The sequence below is a fragment of the Halyomorpha halys genome, unplaced genomic scaffold (genome assembly GCF_000696795.3).
Source record: "Halyomorpha halys isolate HHAL.00 unplaced genomic scaffold, Hhal_1.1 Scaffold58.1, whole genome shotgun sequence".
In the NCBI taxonomy this organism is placed as follows: domain Eukaryota; kingdom Metazoa; phylum Arthropoda; class Insecta; order Hemiptera; family Pentatomidae; genus Halyomorpha; species Halyomorpha halys.
The window spans coordinates 2,024,957-2,046,153 of record NW_027110919.1 but is presented as its reverse complement, the minus strand read 5'-3'; the positions used below and the strand labels follow the sequence as shown (position 1 = coordinate 2,046,153).

Genomic DNA, 21,197 nt, shown 5'->3' with positions numbered 1-21,197 from the left:
AATATATTATTTAAGTCGTTTATTGTCTAAATTATTTTTATCTAAATATGTATAGTTGTATTATTTTTTTCCTTGATATTTTGTATTAAATATTATAATATTGTAACATTCTCCTTTATCAAATAAAACAGGAGTACAGAAAAACGAGGGTCATAAAACTCGTATCTTGCCTGTAGGGCTGAGGAATGGAGTTCTAAGCAAAAACAAATAGAGAAAAGTTTTGAAAATCCCTTTATCCCGGTGCTGGGGGGACAGGAACCCACGCACACTAACTGGATGAAGAGTTAGGAAAATCTGGAAAATTGGGTTTCCTCCACTGGAGGAACACCGTCTCGTTTATTTCAGTTTCCCAGGCTTTTCATAATCTAACACGGGATTTTATATACTTCAACATCGTCCGCCTTCTCTGAGTTTATATAATTTATTTATGGGTGTTGTTGGTTTCTTAAATTTTAGGTCTTTATGTACTCCAACTAGTACAGGAAGGTTCACCTACATATTTCTGCCTAGCTTCTAACTATGCATCTGGTTAAATATTTGGTTTCTACAAGGTTTCTGAATTGTATCGTTTCCTCATAAACAAACAAAAGTTTAGGGAAAGATATTTATAAAACGTAGGAAAAAAAAAAAGGAAAATAGAATTAAAAAATAAAAATTAACAACAATTAAACACCATACAAGTGATTGGTAATAGTTAAATTGGTAAGACTCAAGAGTCTAGAGCAGTGATTCCCAAACTTTTTAGGGAAGTTTAAACCTTTTGGTACATGTAGGTAAATAGCAGAACCCCTACGATTTTATTTGATAAAAATAGGGAGTCAAATGCCATATTTTCAGCAAAATCTAAGTAAGGCTTAAGATACTTACCCAAAATCAATTAAGAAAATTTTGGATCAAAAGGCTCAAAACTGGAATGACACATTCCTAAAGTATTTCTCGGAACCCAGGTTGGAACCACTCTTCGCTCCTGGGTTTGAGTTCCAATCTGACAGATAATTTATTTATTATAGTTTTATCAATCCTGGATTGACTTTAAGGACAGACCCTCCTATGGTCCATTTAACCTCTCGGTTGCATAAATCTGCCGATTGGGTACGAATACTGACCACATCACCTTCCAAAACAACCATTTGTCAATAAACAATATTTATTACCAAGTGCAAAATCCAATACTCTTTATTGGTTGTAGTGTTACAGGTTTATTTTTAATTTAATTGTTCACTTAAACGACTTTACCTATCAATATATAAGCGTGTTAAATAAATTATACTCTTCATGCATTTTATACGTTATAGGCTTACGAAACATCAAAATTACTTTCCGTTCATGTCGACGTTCTGTACAACCTTGTAAAACTTATTCGATCTACTTCCAGTTATTTTCGTTTAGACATTTTTCGTATTTTTTATAAGAGAAAATCTTTTGAAATAGTAAATACAAGCCGTTAATGGAGGGATTGAAAAATGACTTGGCACAAAGCTGAAGCTGATAAACGCTGTCAAGCTCCTTGGGGAAATAAGTTCGAGCGCTTAGGCTGATAAAACCCTAAACGGTTCATGACTTGGAACTTATTTTTCATAGAAAGGAAGTAAATATGGCAATGATTACAAAAACTAATTTTTCTAAATTTACGAACCTTTTAAGTATTTAAGAGCATGGGTAGTGTTAAATATTTTTTTGTTCTTTCAAATTTTAATATTAATATTATTATTTATTTTTTGCATTAGTTTTACTCTTTCTATATAATATTTCTGATCATATTCACATAATTAATATTATTTATGTTGGCTAATTTTTTTTTTCAGTTCAAGTTTTTGTTCACTATCATATTTAGTCTTTACATTTTTAACATTGTATATCTTGGTTATTTTTTCTTAAATATTTGTTTAGTTCTAATTATACATGGTGTAGAAAAAAAAAAATCAAATATTGTTTTTTATTATTCCTTAGTGCCAGTTTGGATACAAATTTCAGTTGTTGTTTTATATAGACAAAACAAAACAAAACTTTAGAAAAAGGGTGAACATATTTTTCTGAACTAAAGAATTTTATCATTTATTAAACATTAACACATTAAAAACAAAAGCAATATGAGGTTGCGCCTCCTTTTTTTTTTACGTTTTACGTTATAATTCCTATTATTCAGGAAATGGAATTTTCACTTTTTCTCTAATCCGTAGTATGAAAAAATACAAAAATAAATAAAATAAAATTTTTTAGGGAAATAGTCGTACTAAACCAGACATTTAAAAAAAAGAAGTGTTTTTTTCTACTCTGAATGTATTTATTGATTATTATTTATTTTAAAATGGTTTAACTTAGTTGAAAAGCTCTTAATTGTTATGTCGTCTTATAATTTTTTTCGTCTTGATAAATAATTTTTAATGAGCGTTAAATCCATACTTGGCTTAAATACAAATAATTTACCTCCATTTAAACAGTTTATTGTTTATGTACATTTATTTGGTCACGATTTTTATATCAGTTATTTTAAAAAAATATTTGCTTGGCTAATAGTATAAGGTTGCTTTGACAATTTTATTTTTAAATATGAAGATTATTGTTATTATTATTTTTTTTTTTTTTGCACTATTATGAAAGCTTAGATTGCTTTGAGTTGGGAATTTTTTTTTAATTATGAAGATTACTTTAGAAATGTTTTTCTTGGAACTATTATGAATGCCATAGAAGAAGAAATTGCGCATTTCAAAGACAATAGCCGTTATATCTTGAGAGATCTTGGTGGAGGGGGAGGGGGAGAGGGCCTGTCAGGACAAAATAAGCCAGGCTGGAAAGGCTGAGGAAAAGAAACATCGGCCGCCGGAAAATATATCACGAGCAGAGAGGAAGCAGCCATATGCAATGATAAATGAAGGCAACTTTACTACGACCATAAATAATAAACGGTTCAAAAAAGACACGTGTAGTTGGTAAGCAGCTTTAGGAGGGAGCTTTAACCATCTGGATCGGCCCCTAATGCATATACATATGTGTACATATCTACACGCACGTGTAGATATGTATAATTTTTTTCATAGATTCGTATCTTATGGTAATAAAAGTATCCTGGGAAAGCTCATCTTATTGTATATTTGCATTTTTAGGACCAGTAGGATATCATTTCTAAATTTATGATATCTGGAATTTTCTGATTAATAACTAGGGAATGGGGCTTACATTCTTTGAGTAACGAATGTGTGTTTGTGCATGTAATAATTATAAAGGCTTAACGAACCCGAAGGTTCTATGCTGATACCTCCAGTCATTATCTATGTATTGCTGCTCAATGGCCCCTATCCTATCCCAAATTTACCAGATCTTTCTTGATGTAATCCTCCCACCTACGCTTCGGTCTAGTCCTCTGACGTTCACTTGTCGGTTCAGTGTTTATTTACATTTTAGGATATCCGTTCGTTATTATACCCCACAACCTTACACTCTCATCTTATCCGCCACAATGCTGTAACATGAATTATATTTACCTGGTTCAGTTCTTTCTATTCGGTATTGTAGTTTTATTAATTATCCGGTTAACTAAACTGTCTGCTTCCTGTCATCCAACTTACTGTCGACTTTTTAATTAAATTCATCTTCAAGATCTTTAAAATAATCTTGTTAAATTTCAATCATTAGTTTCTAATTTGTTAGTGCAGTGCTAGTGAACCCGCCTATCCAATCTATTCGGACCAAGATATTGCATGTTAAACGGCAGGGTTTGAGTATATAAAAGAAAAAAAACTTGCAAAATTAATTTAACTCATATATTATGTACAAATTAAAATGCTAAACTAAACTAAATATATACGAGAAATATGTATATATATAATTATATCATATAAATATTTTTCCTCGTCTTTCATAACAAGCATAAGTATAAACCTAGGTATAACAAAAGAGGAAAAATGAAAAAAAAAAATTTTTAAAACAAATAGTCAAATGAATATAACATCATCAACATATGAATTTAAATAAATTTACACATTCTGGAAGTGAGTCAACAACATAATTTAACATACTGGCCTTCTAAAACCAGCTGTTAACGAATGCATACGGAACTAACTACAAGCGATACCATGAAAAATTATATGAGCATCCCAACACTATTATAAGTGGCATAGCGACTACAATTACGCACGATAACGTACGAAGAAGACTGAAGAAGAGCTGGATGAGAGACCTAAAAATTAAATTTTACATCACGCCTGAATGAGCTGCCGCTAGGAACTGCTCTCCTTTATAGCTATCATGTCTTTTTCTTAACTTAAACATCTCATTTACTGATTGTCAATGGACGTATTACTAAAGATATGAAGATAAAAAAAAAAAATATTATTAAATACATATTTCCCTTATATATTTAGTTTAGTGTAGCATTTTAATTTATACCTGATGTACAAGTTTAATTAATTTAAACAAAAACCTATTGTTTTATATATTTCAAGTGTATTTTTTACCCATAACTTTTTTTTGGGAAGGGTGCAGAGCTTCCGAAGTTACGCTTGCAGGAGGCAGTCATCAACTCCCCTAGGTTTTATATTATGTCTGAGCCACTGAAAAAAAATTCTGGCTGGGTTCAAGAAACATGCATAACAAAAAAGACTCCAAGAACTCCGATATTAGGCTGGCGGTTTTCTGTTCAGAACACTTTTTTGTTGGGTTTATTTTTTTTCATAAGCTTGTTAAAGCATGTTTGGGTTCTTCTTATCCTTCCGGTGTTTTTAGTGCGTATGCTTAAGCACTGCTTCTTCAAGCACTAGGGCAGTGTGTGGAATGTTAAGAAATGCATCTTCGGTATAATTATTATTATTAGTTTATTATAATATTAATATACTATCTATTATCGTATATACTTAGTTTATTTAATTTGATCTCAGTTTGAATTATATAGTATTTAATGATTATGCCTTATCTAAAAAATAATTAATCCATTTCTACATCACTGTTTTAATGATTGGAGAAGTTTTTCGGGGAGGGGGGGTGCGGTCAGCAAAGAACAACATAAATAAACAAAACTATATTTATTTATTTTATGCCGACGTTTCAACCTGAGTTTCAGGTCTTCATCAGGGGTTATGGTGTAGAAGGTAGGCATACAACTAAATCACCGTTTTAGTTTGAATCTCTTAGCTTAAAACATAATGTGAAAATACCCTGTGAAGTGGAATAATTCGGTTTCTCGCTGACTGGGATCAAAATTTTCGTTTTTTTCATTTATAACCAAAACATATTTTTTATATTGGGTCTCGTTGACAAAGTTGAAGAATACCATATTTCCTTTAAAAGTATCTCGCAAAAAATATTATTTGACACGATAGTTAGTGAGATTAAATTGTTCTATAATACAACAATTCCTGCAAAATACATAATGGAAAGTACAATAAACTTGTTTTAATTATATCAAAAATAGCAGAAAAATGAAAAAATCTCGCTTTAACTTAACCTTCATTTATTTATTCATTATTTTAGGTTCTGAACTTTCCATCTTTAAGAGTCAAAATTATTATTTCTCATTGTTCCACTTTTTTTTTTTTTTTTTTTTTTTTTACAAAATTTAGTTTACAATTTATTAATTAATTAAATTTTCACATACTAAAAAAATCATAAACATTATATTTAATTATTAGTTTGAAATTTACTAAATATTTTATAATTTAATTGTTTAATTTTAATCGATTTACTATTTTGCATAAAAGTGATAAATTATATTGTTATTTTTGATAAAATAAAATAAAACAAAAACGGGAAAGATTGATAATCCTTCATCATATAGGAACTGTAGAGAACAGGGGCAAACAACAGCCAGCAAACTGATTGATTTATGATTAATTATCATATTGATTGAATACCTCTTCGGATAAAGGATGCTATGTGGAATATATTTTATACATATATTTTGATATTGAATAATAATATATTCGTGATTGAATATATTCTATGAAGTGTAAAGTCCTGATTGACATCAATATTGAAATGTCCTCTATAAATTGATATGATCTCGAATTTCAATCAATTATGATTTAGAAGAGGCTGCAGGACAGTCTGTAATAATTTCTGTATTAACCTATTCTATTATTTTCATAAATTATTTTATTTATTTTTCTCTTCGTCTTTTGCTCACTTTAACTACTTTTTTCCTTATTAAAAGTCAAAAATTTATTTTATTAAACCTATAAACGTTATTGTTTCTGTTATTAACTTTTCTTTTTCTTTGCTTTCTTTCTTCTTAAGAATTATTGTTTTTATCTATTTATTTTATTTTATAGCATTCTGAATAGATAGGGGTGTCTTTTGCACGAGACTAAAAAATATACCCACCCCATAATCATTTATTAAACTCTTACTGTTATGTCAACCATATAACTGTTGAAGGCTCATCAGTCCGATCTGGTATTGTATAAAAATATATATATAAAGTATGAAATTCAAAAAATAATTCTTGTTTCTTATTAGTGAAAATCATAACCAAAAACTACTAAAGCTAGTAGCTCTCAAGTCGAACGATAAACAAAACATTAAATGATCTAATATAATAATATAATAATGACTAAATACTATGTATAAACTGTTACTGTTGAATTTATAATGTGGCACAACAGCCCAGGTAAGAACAAGACTAGGAACATTATGTAAATCTGTGCATAATCTCCTTCGGCTTAGTTCGAGGAGGGAGTTTCGCTTTACAACTAACTCATTTCCATCTCTCATATAAAATTAATCAGAAATGTGCACTAGTATACTATTTGATAGTTGGTAATTTTATGTTATCTTATAGTCTTTGCCATTTAGGTTTTCTTCGTTTTTTTTTTTTTTTTTTGTAATCCTTGATATTCCACAATACGATTTTGGTGATATGCGACATCAGTCTTTGTGAAGACCTTTCCTGGAAAGTGTCAGTTATTGTGTGATATTTTGTTTCAATAAAATTAATTGGTTATTTTGCATTGTGGAATAGCGCGAAGAATATTCCGGATAGTTGTGGCCAAAAATTTGTATTAGTTCTGTTATAACGTAGCTTCCCGAAGAGCCCACCTGGAGAACTACCTGGAAGCGACGACAGACTGGAGAAGTGACATGAGAGACCGTGAGAGGGGTCGTAGGGCGGGTGGTTCCCACGGCTACAGTATCCTTAGTCTATTATCTAATAGTTATTGCCTGGTCAGTACTCATCTTCTTCTCTATCATACCTCTCTTTAAAGTCTTCTTCAGTGGTCAATACTCTTGGGGGATATTTCATGAAGAATTTTGATTGATAATTCAATTCTTAAGGAATTGGTAAAAATATAGATTTTTCGAAAAAGCATCTATCTGCAATAAATCAGATTTCTTGAGACCAATTTCGTGGAAAGAAATCCTTCTGTCAAGAACTTCTTCATGATAAGTATTGTAGCTAATTTAATTATCTATAAGATAGACTCATTTACAGAGCATTACATAGTGTGTTAATCGAGATAATCCTGTTTAAGCATTAATCCAAATTTTGATTTTGCTGAAAGGTTTGGCGTAAAATTCTCAAATGCGGTGTGTTTTTGTATAACACTTTCTTCCAATACTGCTATCCCTTTACTAATTCCACTCAAGCTTATTATATCGATCTCACTTAATATCCACTCTGTATCAGTGACGACGCCGTTAGAAAAGCTCTGAGATCTCTATGTAAGCCTGTTATGCCTTGGTTTGAAGTTCGCAGGGCTGTATATAGGAGTGAATGTGTGTTTGTTTATTTTTACTTAAATTTAATTTTCCTTATCGATTTATATTTTTATTTATAAATATCATATTTGTAGTTTATTTAATTTTATTATTATTGTTTGGTTTTTATTTTTGTGAGTTACATTGTTATCAATTACAGTTCTGTTTCTTCCTTCATTTTTCTTTATATATAGTATAAATGAATACTTAAAACGCTTATACTTACTGCCTTGAATTTTTTTTTTTTTTTTTTTTTTTGTAACCTCCTTTATTATTAAATATATACATACATACATAAAAGATATGATGAATGTATACTAGTTTAATATTGCCTTGGATTGCCTTGTGGCATTGTAAGGTTAGTTGCAGGGTCAAATTAAGGTAGTTAATCATGTAGCTAACGCCAGTGGATTATTGGAAGCTCTGAATTGTGGAAGATAGTATTATTAATCTAAAAAATTATATTATATATTGAGGATTAATGAAAGACGCTCACTGTGTTTTGTGATTTCGGTGAGAAAGATGCCATCTAACTTCAATGAACAATAATTTCGCGGATTCAGTAAATATTTAAAGATTTTGTATTTGTGTCAATTGCAAAATTAATTAGCTACAACGATTATCTTAGAGGTATTTAACGATTAAAACTTTCTTTAGGATTTGAATGAAAATTTATGGGAAAAAATCTGATTTATTGCGTTTTTATAGGATTAACACCACCGCGAATGTAGAGATGGCTTTCATGGTTTTAGAATTTGATTGCCTATAAGTATCCGTCATAAAATATAATCCAGTCCATTCAAAATGCTGGTGAATTTATGGAGAAAGGTAGTTGTTCTAAAAGAAAGTTGTCCACCAAATTCCACCCTTAAAATTTAAATATACTGATTTTAAAGAAGATGTAATGTTATTCGAGTCTTGAACACTGTTCATTGATTCTGCGCATTGTTACAAATTACATGAGATGAACTGCTAGCTTAGAAAATAAACTCTAGACGTAGCTTAAGGAAGAACATTCGGGTCCCGTGTACACACTCACACGGGTAGAGCTCAGAGGTCGGAGCTTTGATTGTTTACCCTTAGTTAATTGCAGTCGAAGCCGTCAGCATTATGCCCTGCTGTATATAGTTCTCTAGTACCTTACCAGCTTCAATTATCTCTGATAATTAGATGTGTGGTCAAGTAGACATTAATTCTTGTCCGATGTGTAGTTTGCTGTTATGAGGATATGTTGTCAGAAGGATCAATACTATTAAAACTCGATGAGAATTAACAGTATAGATTTATGAGAATTAATAAAATTAAGGTAATTTTCCAAAAACTAGAAAGACGTAAAAGAAAGAAGAACAAAATAGATAGTGTTCATATGAATAATTTTTGGAATATTTTTTTAAATATTCGAAATGGAAAAAAAAATGGTTTATATAATTATGGTAGTTTGCTTTTACAAAATCATATCAGAAAAAAATAGGATATTCCCGATTTTAAGCGAAATTAGTGAACTTTCTTCGAAGGTTACTGAATAACTTCAAAACTACACGCTTAACAGAATTCCTTACTAGAATTTTATTTTGAAGTTTACAATTATTTATTTTATATTAATTATTTTTTTTATAGACTTCAATAACATTAGTACTTCATACATACCTAACACATGAAATGTATCATGTATACTTAAGTGTGTCTTCTCCCTTTTAATTTAAAAGTATTAATTTCAAACAAACAGAATTAATATAAAACGCAGACCAGTTGTCTACAGGAAGAAACGATTGTACTCAGAATATAAAAAAAAGAAACTGTTAAAGTAGTAATTATTAAATTTTTATTTAGTTATTAATTAATTTGTTAAATAAAAATTTTTGTTTTTTTCCTTTCTAATTCCTCTTGCTGAATGATTTCGTTATATGGCCATTTTTAAGGGAACCATGGAGTCTAAACATTTTCTTATGTGAATAGAAAGCTGTTTAAATTTCCTTCAAATTCGTTCAATATTCAATATCGTGGAATAAATATTTTTGATGACATACCACAACATAAGTTCACAATTACTATTAATTTTGCCTTGTAGTGGAAAATATTTGTTGCCTAGAGAGCTTTATGTTGGTAGGAGGTCCTGTAGGTTTCGAAGTTTATGAACTTTGTTAAAGAGATAAACTATTTAGTCAGGGTTGTAAGTTTGGAAATATTTAGTAACAATTAAATAAGTGTGCTAATGGTGCTAAATCCGAAATGTTGTTCTAGCTTTTATCAAAGCAAACTTAAGTAACAAATAAAATTTTATTATTTAAAGTATAGAATCAGAATTAAATTGTTAGAATATAACACTTTTTTTTTTTACTTGTGTCATCTATAAAAGAAGGAAAAATTTGGAATTAAAAATAACGATGTCTAAAAACAAATAAGTAGTAAATCTTGTATAGATTTTATATTTGAATATTTATCCCATGCAACAAACCATTAATCAAAATGATTTTCATTTCTGATGATTCCAAACAAGAAAGCGTGGGATCGCAGATACTGCTATATTCGGGTAGGTGTAGGACCGCCAATTAATTGCCTCGGGTCCGCGGAGGAATAAAAATCGTGCGCTGAAACCGAAGAGAGTTGAGTTATGGTGGTGGATCATTCATTCCAAATGTTCATCATTACGGCTCAATGAGTGAATCATTGACATCAGGCTCGGTTCATCCATCCTTCTCTATCCGACCTAATAACTCAGCATCCACTTGTGTTTTCTGCAATAAGTCCTCAAGCTGAACAGATAACTTGTTGTCGGCCGAGTCCACGGATTAAAGGTTAAAAGTTTTAGTTTCGAGGAAGTTAAAAACACGTCGTTAATTATAAAAGACAAAGAGCTTACTCAGGAACATTTTTATTTGGTGCTCTTTCTAATATTTAGGCGTCGTTAACCATTCTTCCATCTCAACATGTGAATGACCTAGAACTTAACGCTGTCTGTTCTCTTGGTACACATCTGCTTTTAGTGTCGAAGTTTAGGGGGAGGAGTTATGCAATTTATTAACAGTAAATAATGTGACAAGTCCCTTGTTTTTTTTTGTTTTTTTTTTAATGTCGACTGAAACAGACCAAAAATTACACAGTTCTTATGTTACCATTAAAAACCTATGGAACTTCCTTAGAGTTAGTTTGGATTTTCTAAGCCATCTATCTACAATCGATTATACTAAGACTACTTCGTTTCACTTTATTTTCGTCCAGATTAACAACTGTTTCATAAATTTGATAATTAGGAGAAATTGTTAAGATTGGTAATTTACAGAAATTGTTCTTTACCTAGTCACAGTTCATAAGGGTCAGAACGCGTAAGGATAGTTTAAAAATAAAAAGTAATTTAAAAAAAAAATAATTTTAACATATTTTATGACTGACTGTCAAATTATTTATCAACATTAATTTTCTTTCGATATTTTAATTAAAGTAACAATATTGTTTTAAAAAAATAAATGAATAACGCCTTAATATAATTTCCACCATTAAACAAAATTATGAAAAAGATATATAACTATATTTTACTAAGCTGTAAGAACTATATTTTGATTCCAGAAAAAACAATTATTTGCAGTTTGTAATACTCGAACCTAAGTACGCCTTAATATAATTTCAAACATTAACTAAAATTATTGTGATATTTTTAAAATTATGAAAAAGACACAAGAACGGTATTGTACTAATCTATAAGAACCTATATTGAGATTAAAGAAAAAAAAATTATTCGCAGTCGGTAGGACTCGAACCTACGCTCCCAGAGGGAATCTGATTTCTAGTCAGACGCCTTAACCACTCGGCCACGACTGCTCATGGGGTTTGAGTTTCATTTTAGCACTTATGAATAATTACATGCTAAATGTATTAATTTTTTTTTTTAAACTATCGGTGTTTATCAATATAAGTTTTAGAATGATCAAATTCTCTGAAATGCTTATTATCTTCTGGAATGATTCAAGCTTGGGAATGAATTTGTTTTAGGTTTTATTATTATTTGTATTTTCCACCTAGAAATTTCAATTAGAAAAAAAAGTATACCACATTTTGATTTTATTACTATTTACGTTATTACGTTACTTAACAGTAAAATAATTTTACTTTAAAGATGAACTACAATTCCATAAATACATTTGCAAAATTAAATAAGTTACGGTGTATATATATCCTTTCAGCGATATTGTTCTTGTAAAATAAATGAGATTGGACTTCACGGGATGGGGTTGCGAAATTCAATTTCGAGATTAGAATTAGGATTAAGGAATAAAGGAGTAATTCGTTGAAGAAGTGGAAGAGAAACCCTTAAAATTGTCTCACCGTCTCAATTTGTTTTCCATTTTATTCCAGAAGGCGTCTTTTCATTACTCCAGAAGTAAAGCTTTCTCGTTCTAATTATGTAATTAGAGTTGCGGCGGGATTGGGTCAGGTTGCTGAAATATTAAATGAACAGTTTCTGCTAAAATTCATTGTATATTCTCGTTTGCTGAATTTGATTTTGAAACTCGTTTAAAATTAGTTTCTGAATGTAACAAGGGGTATATGTGTCGCAGAGGAATGATGAAAACAGAGATTTGATCAAATCCCTGAGATAATCAATTCGCGGAAGAAGTTAAAATAACGACTCTATGGGGTGATACCTTAGCTGCTTTCAAGGGACTCTTTCGGAACATGACTAGAGTAGAGTCATGTTCCAAATGAAGCTTCGTAAAGTTGTTGCTTAATGGTTCCGTGAAAAGAGGAATTTTTTAGGAATTGAACAAAGCAAGAACCTATAGTTCATTTTTTTGCGCCATTGTCAATATCCAAGTATGTAACATAACTTCAACATCTTGATTTCATCGCTCAATAGATCCAAGACTGACTAGATGCCTAGGTTTTTTTATTAATTTTTTTTTTTTTTCCCGTACCCTCCTGTACAATTAAATTTGTTCTTCATAAGTGCATATGGTGAGGTGTGCCATACGGCTGGTTATCTGGATACCTTGTATTGCCTTTTGGGACTGGATGCCTAGGCCTACCATTGGCATTTAAACGCTGAACACAGGATTGTTTATTCTTGTATGACAGCAGCCGTACACACATGACCATTGTCGCTTTTTTGTAGTATAAAGGACAATATTTTTAATAAAGTATATCTTTAGTAGCGTTTAAACATTATTCCAAAAAGTCTTTAATATCGTATTTAAAAACATCTTGTTCTATCAATTTGTTCCAATTTTAGGTTATGTTTATTTTATTAACATTGTTTTTGTAATGGTTCCGGTATTAATTTTACCTCCACTAAATTTTAATACGATTAAATTTTTTTTCAATTAGGTTTAATTAAAAATATTTTTTTAAATTATTTTACCATCCACTTTTTTAATTTTTTTTTTTTAGACTTCCTTAGTTCAAAACAGAACTTGATAAGCCAGAACTCCTGGTCCCTTCCTCTGCGGAAATCTATTTTGAAGCGATCCTTTGTCCCGTTGTTGGTTCCTCAAAGGACCTTTCAGAAAAGTGCTTGTCTTCTTTGTCATTCAGAGCTGTTGGAGGGGGCGATTTAGTAATATCCTTCTTTAAGTAGCAGAAAGAACATGATCCTTTTGTTATGTCGTTTTATTGAATGGTATAGAGGATGTATTTTTTTAAGAGATGCTTTTAAGGACAGAGAATGCAATATTTCTCATTAAGCTTAGCTAATATCTGTCTTCAAAATAAAAATAAATTAAGAACAATTTAGAGAGAAATACTTTATTCAAAAAAGCAGTGCGGCCTTATTGTATTGTGTTGCTTACACAGTATACTGAATCTAGTTGGACAATGGCTTATTAATATTACATAGGCATGGACAGTAAATATTAAATTACATAATAGTAGTAGATGATTTTTTTTATTATTTTCTAATTTTCCTATATTTCAATTTCTTTTCTGTCATCTTTTTTTATTTTTTATGAAGTTATTCATTTTTTAGTCATTAATCATCTCTTAGTATTATAAATAGTAAAAATTCTAAATGTAGAAAAAATATATACATATAAAAAAACTTATGGTCATGCACAATTCTATTTAATTAAAATCTACAAAAATACTTGATATATTTGGATAAAATAAATGAATAAATAACTGCATTTAAATAAAAGTAATACATATATTCGCGATATTTATTAAGGGTAATAAAAAAAAATATATGTGCCAATAAACATAAAAATAACAAATAAAAAAGTAAGACTTATAAAATTGTAAATATTTAATAGTACCGGACTATACGATTTATCGTATAGTATGTACCACCACTGTATTTCAAAAACGACAATACTTATGAAGTTACAATTATTAATGATGGCTTCCCTTGTGTTGTATGTGCTATAAGGCTAGACTAAATTGGTGCTATACAAAATTGGACTTAAAAAATATTTTTAAACTAAAAAATACGAGGGTAGTTAAAACTGTAAAATAAATAAAAATGTTCATGTAGATATAATTCGCATACGATTGAGATCTTGAATGTTAGTTTTTCACTACTTGATCTTCCTTAACTATAGTTCAAACTCAACTCATCATTCTGCAAGAAGGAAAGTGTATGTTTCATCATCTTGATGATGAATCCTCTCAAGTTCGAATAATCAAGTTATGTTTCATATTTTTTATTTCTTTACTTTTCTATATCCTCGAAAAATAACCTTTATCCACGTGACAACTAAACTTAACAGCTACTTGCCCCACATTATTAAAAATATTTGATCTTCGACAAATTGAATTTCACATTAATGACATTTCAAGTTAAAAATGCTTTTTTTGTGTTGAAATTTCGTATTAATGATAATATTTTTATTTAAAAACTTTCGGTTGTTGGCGTTTCTCATTGTGAAACATAGAAACACTGCTCCAATTTCCAGGGTTTATTCGATGGGACTTGCCCAGTAACAGGTTCTACTCACCCTCAAGTCAATAACTCGTGTGCTTGAATATAAAACAGAAATTAAGGTTATGAGAAACCACATATTGCTAACTTTCTCACGACCACATCACCTCATGTTTGTTTTACTACAATTCGGTTTAAATCGGTAAGCCTCAGCAGTAATGCAGTATAGATTGCTTCATTTATTATCGAGAGGAAAATATTAATTTGTTATATATTCAGTGAATAATCTGGTTTCCTATATAGGATTTATCTTACGAATTGAAATCCAGTTACACATTATTACGAATAATATACTTTTACTATAGGTTGATAAAAATACATTGCTATAATTATATATTAGATAATTTCATTATCTTACAAATGAGTGGCTATAATTTTTTAGGAGTTGTTTTGTTACTCGAAAATCTAAAATATTTATGTATTAGAAATAATTGTTTATAAATCACCTGAGAATTTATTCAAGATATGATTTATCTTATGACTTTATATAGTATTATGGATAGTGGCATTTGACACTAAGTCGGTCTAACCGTTCTAATAAAATAAGTATGGGCTTCAGTAAAAATGTTCTCATAATCTTATTTCATTTATTCAAGACGCATTTATTTATTAAAGACGCATGGCTCTCTTTAGCTTCAATGACCCTTTTGTGATGGTTACATAGTTCATAATTATGAATGATGCTTTATTTATTTATATCTAGATCCTATTCGCTCGGAGTTGCAAATGTATTGGTAACTTGTGAAACTTTAAATTTAACTTTTAGTGAAACTATGTCTGAAGAACAATTTCAGTAGAGAAAATCACCTTCTATTCAATAGTAAATTATAAATTAAGAATAGTCCAATACAACTAGAGATTTTATGTATTTAAGTACACCTGTATATTAAAACACGTCTGTCCAACCCTGCCATCGGTGTTGCGGGTACTGTATAGCCCTACCCCGTGTTCAATTCTAGGTTATATCAATATAAAATTCATGACTAAACATTTAATAATTTTAACATTGGCTTGAAAAGAAGAAATCAGGCAAAAAAATAATTATTCAAAAATTTTTTGCTGTTTACAAGATATCATATATTTATTTTTTGTGTACTAAATAATTAGTTAGGATTGTTAAGTTATAATTATTTGTAAGTCATTTCTACTTTCCTATAGCTGTATATGGAATATAATATTTATATTATATATAATCATTAAACTTTCTTGAGACTGGTTATTATTGTTTAAATAAAATAAATTTTATCCAATTTAAGTTTCAAAACAATTTATATTTCTTTTTAAGTTCGACGTTTCCGCAAATTAGGCGACCCTCAAGGGCAGTATCAAACTCAAATTCAGAACAACATTAATTTTAAACAAACCTTATGCAGACTATTTTGCTCAGGTCAATAATTTTTGTCCAAAATTACCCTATTTTTGTCAATTCTTCACATTAAATTAAAACTTTTAAGCAGTCAATTTACACTATTATACTTCATCTATCATTGCTGTGACAAAGTACGGTAATTTTAGAATGAAATTATTGACCTGGGTAGTAATGTCTGCATTAAGTTTTTTAAAATTGATGTGGTTCTAAATTTGTATTTTAGATTGTCCTTCCGAATTGGCCGAAACGTTGAACGTATTAAGATATATAGATTGTTTTGAGACTTAAATTGGATAAAATTTATTATATTTAAAAAAATATATTTATATTAAGATTATAAAATCAAATTTTGTTTATTTGAAATCATTAACCATTTTGCATGGATAACGGAAATAAAGAATGTATAAATATGAACTATTAAAAACATTTGATAAATAACCAAAGGAGAAAAATGGAGAAATAGAGACAACAGTTTAAGAGACTGAAAAATCGGAGGCAGTGGGGCGTGTCCGACTTCTTCCTTTCGCGCTGCTTTGTTATATTTTGTTGAAATAGTTATTCGCCGAGAAAACCTTAAGTACAAAATTTTATTGCAATTTAAAAATTAAAATAAAAATTGTTCGAAATTTCTATCTCTCAGGGCGATAAATGGGTGTTTTTTAAAATGTTTTAAACGAGATTTTTAAAATTATTAAAGGTTGATTAATAAAGTTTCTATCAATGAAGCTTACAAATGGACAGGCTATACGAACCAACGACAGAGTTTTCTTGTAGAGATGTATTAAATGACTAGAATCATACAATAGTATCTGACTATTTTTAGTTCCTATTAAGTGGGAAGTGATTTTTCCTATTGAATTTGATTATTTTATTACAGTTTCACTATATAATCATGTCGGGGTTAACTGCGTTACTTACGCAATATGTTTCCAACCTCTGACGTAAAACGCTCACATACAAATAAACAAAGCGACCCTAAACGGGATCTGATATAGCGTAAGGCGGAATAGTTGAATAAATAATTTATTATTCAAGGAGAGTAATAACTTTTATATTCGGAGGCAAGACATGAGAGCCTGAAGCCATATTGCTTCCAAGGGGCGCCACAATTAAATTCCTCTGGAGCAGTCGTCGCCTTCCATTTGTTCAGCACAAGTTAGAGTCCTGCCTTTCCTTCCTAGCGACAATTCCTTTCTTCCAGGTCTTGGAAAGATTTACATTTTTAAATTACGGGATAGTGTAAGGAGGTTTACGAATACGCAAACTGTTTATTACAGTCATATAAATAATTTGTGTGTAAAACTATGGAATACGATGAAAAAGAAATTATGTTATACGATAATATTTCCTTGGTAATTACGATTACGGATGAATGAGTGATCAATAATTACGCTATAGTAGTTTCCTAGCGACCACGTATAAAACGAAAATACCACAGAGGTGCAGAAAATTGAAATGTCACACTACAATATAAACAGAGTTATTCTAGGATAATTGGACCTCTGAAATTCTCCTGTCTGTAACTTGATATAAATAATAATTAACGCAGTAGAACCCCACTAAACCGAATCTCCGGATTAAACGACGGTAAAAAAAAAAAAAAGAAAAGAAAATGAAGTGTTGAACAAACAATAAGTTCCCTAAAAGAATATACATAACTGACCTTGCGACTATTTAAAGAACTTTAAATCGATTTAAACTTAAATTAAATCAAATTAAAATCGGAACGACTACAACCCCTGAAGGCTCAAGGGTTCAGTACTTTGTCAGGAACTACTGTTTTTTGAACAACGGTTATGGAAGGAGGTGAACACGTTCAATCGTTGGTTCTTATAATTTTCTTTTCAATATCCATTAATTATCACTAGTGTTATAACCGTCAGACATCTTAAAATAACAGTACATAAAAAATAATCAAGTACTGTATTTTAAAGGTACTTAAATTAATTGATTTTAGAGCATTTTTTATTCATGTTGTTAAGTTTTTTTTTCAATTAATGCGTTACTGACCCATCACTGGATATGTGTAGACGCTGACTATATTATATTGCATTATGTTGCCAAATGGTTTTATAGTTTTAGCTATATCAAGTAGCAAAAACTATTTAGATTAATTTATCATGTAATCGTGCTCAAATTGAAGATATTATTGTAAATGTTGAAACAGGAACTTCAGTCTCCAGTAAACGTTAAATACTTATTTGTCGCCAAATCGCTTGTTTGATTAGAAATTAATAATTTTTTTTTTGGCAAACATTTTTTCATAAATCGAGTTTGGGTTATTCCGTATATCTAAGCTAAACCAAGGAGGTAGCTTACATCGACATAGCAATCTTACGAGTTTTTCTATGCCCATTTGAGCAAACCTGGCAATAAAGTTAATAAATATCAATTAATTGATTATGTCAATTTCTTTCACGTTTAAGTAATAATTTTATATAACTATATAATTATAAAATACATTCACTAGGAAAAATATTTGTCAAAATAAATATGTAATTTAAAGGGCAAGGTATGGAATGAGAAAGTCTTTAAAAAAGTAGGTGAAAAAAGAAATTTAAAATTATTTAACGAATATAAAGATTATTTTTAAGAGATAGTTTTGTTTTAAATAAATAAATTGAGATGTCATTAATATACAATTATTAATAATGTTGAAGAGACAGTACTATCAATATGGCAATGGGGGTTGGCATTTGGTATCCATTTGTCCGAGTGGAATGTAGCAGATGAGATGCCCCGGAGAGGGTTGATATTATACTAGGTAGTGTGTCTCCGGTCCTGTTCAGGGCAGCAATTTCTCCAGCATATCTTAGTACAGGTCTAATTAGTCTATTCTAATATAAGTTTAATGTAGAGCTGTATGAGTCGTAAATAATTTAATTAAAAAATAATTGATGAATTATGTCGACTTTTGCATTTATATTTTGATTTATTTGATATACTGACGTTTCGACCCAACAAGTTTGAGTGATTAATAGAGCTAAAATTAGAACAAACATTACATGAGATATAAGTTATAAAAATTAAAAGAAAAGTAAGTAATGTATAGTGAAAATATATATAGACAAAGAAAAATAATAAAAATATAATAGAAATATAATGAGTGGTTTAGGTGACAAAACTATAAATAATGATATGTAATCAATGTTGGGAAATAATATGTTATGCTAATAAATGACAGTTTATTTTATATATTATTTTATTTATTTATTTTTCATACAGATAGTCTGATTATGTTCATCTTGTTTATTCTTTTGCTTGTATATATTTTAAGAGTTTTTTTTTTTAGTTTTTTATTTTATTTTAGTATGTATGAGATCATTCATCACTATTACCTATTTCCCACAACTGTGTGGCAGATTGTAATATCTATCAATAAATAAATCTATCAATTTAAAAAAATAAAATAAATAAATGACAGTTAACTTTGTAATGATAACGCAAATGATAGTATTGTAATATTGTACCGTGTATTGTAGTAACATACGTAGTAATATACAGAATATTTTAAAAACATACGTACCAGTATATGGTATATTGTAAGAATATACATACTAATGTATGGTATATTGTAAAAACATGGGAATTATATGCAGTGGATTGTAAAAACATATCCTGTGCAATTCTTGTTTTAAATTTAGCCCGAATGATAACTCTTAAGTTTTGGTCGAAACGTCAGAATATCAAACAAATTTTTAAAAAGACTGTATCCTGATTATTTTCTTCAATATAAATAATATGTGTTTATGTATATAATTAATGATTGTATATGAAAGCAAGGTACTTACTGAGGTTTTCATACAAAATTATTCTTTTACTACTTCTTTAGGAGTATCTAGTAAGTCAATCTGTCACCTGCAAAACGTCGAGGAATTAGAGGACATATAAGTGCTTTGAGGCTAAACTGGGAATCCTTACAAAGGAATCCTTGCTCGCCTCCAAACATAAATTGTCTATAAAAATATATTTTATTTATTTATTTATAAAATCATAAATCAATTATCAGCAGGACTTAGAGAGGGCAAATCGTAATTTATTTCCATCCCAGGTCAGAGATGAATATCACGGAGAATTTTGTTCAATTATTGGAATGAGCTGGTAGGTATTTGTAATATTATCTCCAGCGCTTTTTATATTTAATGGCGGACGCTTTTGTTCATTTATATAGCAAGCCATTTTGTTTACTGGCGCATAGAACCCCGATATATTGTATGCAATCACTTTGTGTATATTTGATGCTGGTATCTTCAGTTGTACTGTTGTTTATAACCGTCCAGTATATTGCTAAAGTTTTTTTTTCAACAATAATTATTGGTGTTTTGGGGAATATAAATACTTTAAAAAAAATTATAACTCTAACATAATTTATAATTAGGTGTAAATAGTTGACCGTAGATTAATAAGTACAGAAGATGGTCGGGGGGGGGCGTCATTATCCATCCAGAATCTCAGCCGAATGCTCCATGATGACTTGAAACTCAATTCGAAACTTCAGCACGAATAAATAATTCTTTGGTTATTTGTGTTTTTTTGCTAATCGCACCCCCCTCCCCTCCCGACCATCTTCTCCACTTCATTGTTTATAATTAACTTAGAAGAAGTACAAACGCAAAACATAATTTTAAGTAACTTAAATACCTGATGAGCTGTGCAAATATTTCGATTCTTTTTTTACTTTATTAATGATGATATTTTGTAGACATCACTGCTTTGTTTGCACAGTGTCACATCTGAAAAAATAGTTATAGCTCAAATGGTATGTGTTCCAAAGATATTAACGTAGACAGGGGTTTCTTTCCCTACTGTCGTCGCTCTATTATATCCTGAAGCTAGTAGGGCTGTCAAAAATTAAACCCAGACAGTAAAATCTATCGAGAAGGGCAAAGTATATTTTGATGAAGAATATTTTTTTGTTTTGACAATCAGGCATTATTCAAGGAAAGCAATGGTATAGAAATTTAAGTATTTATTAATCAAAGATAATTAATTTTGAATATAGTAACAAATACCATTGTTCAAGAGATAATATTTAATTAGAATATTATTACAATATTTAATTGGTCATTAAAAATTCCTTTCTTTATTAGGGTACACCTCCAACCATCACAAAAGCCTTGATGAAGACCTACATTGTGGGACGAAATGTTGAACATTATTTTTTTTTCCTTAATCGTAAACCTGACTATTTCCGAATTCATATTCGGCTGATCATCTTTACTTATATAATAA

The 21,197-nt window shown here is 29.7% G+C and overlaps 1 protein-coding gene and 1 non-coding gene across 2 annotated transcripts in view; one reads left to right on the top strand and one right to left on the bottom strand.

Annotated features, from left to right (window-relative positions):
- Positions 1-21,197, top strand: part of LOC106692518 (neurogenic protein big brain) — a 172,603-nt gene that overhangs the window by 77,571 nt on the left and 73,835 nt on the right. The gene's annotated exons all lie outside the window — the stretch shown is intronic.
- TRNAS-AGA (transfer RNA serine (anticodon AGA)) lies at positions 11,424-11,505 on the bottom strand. The gene has a single exon. It is a non-coding gene; the product is annotated as a tRNA-Ser (tRNA).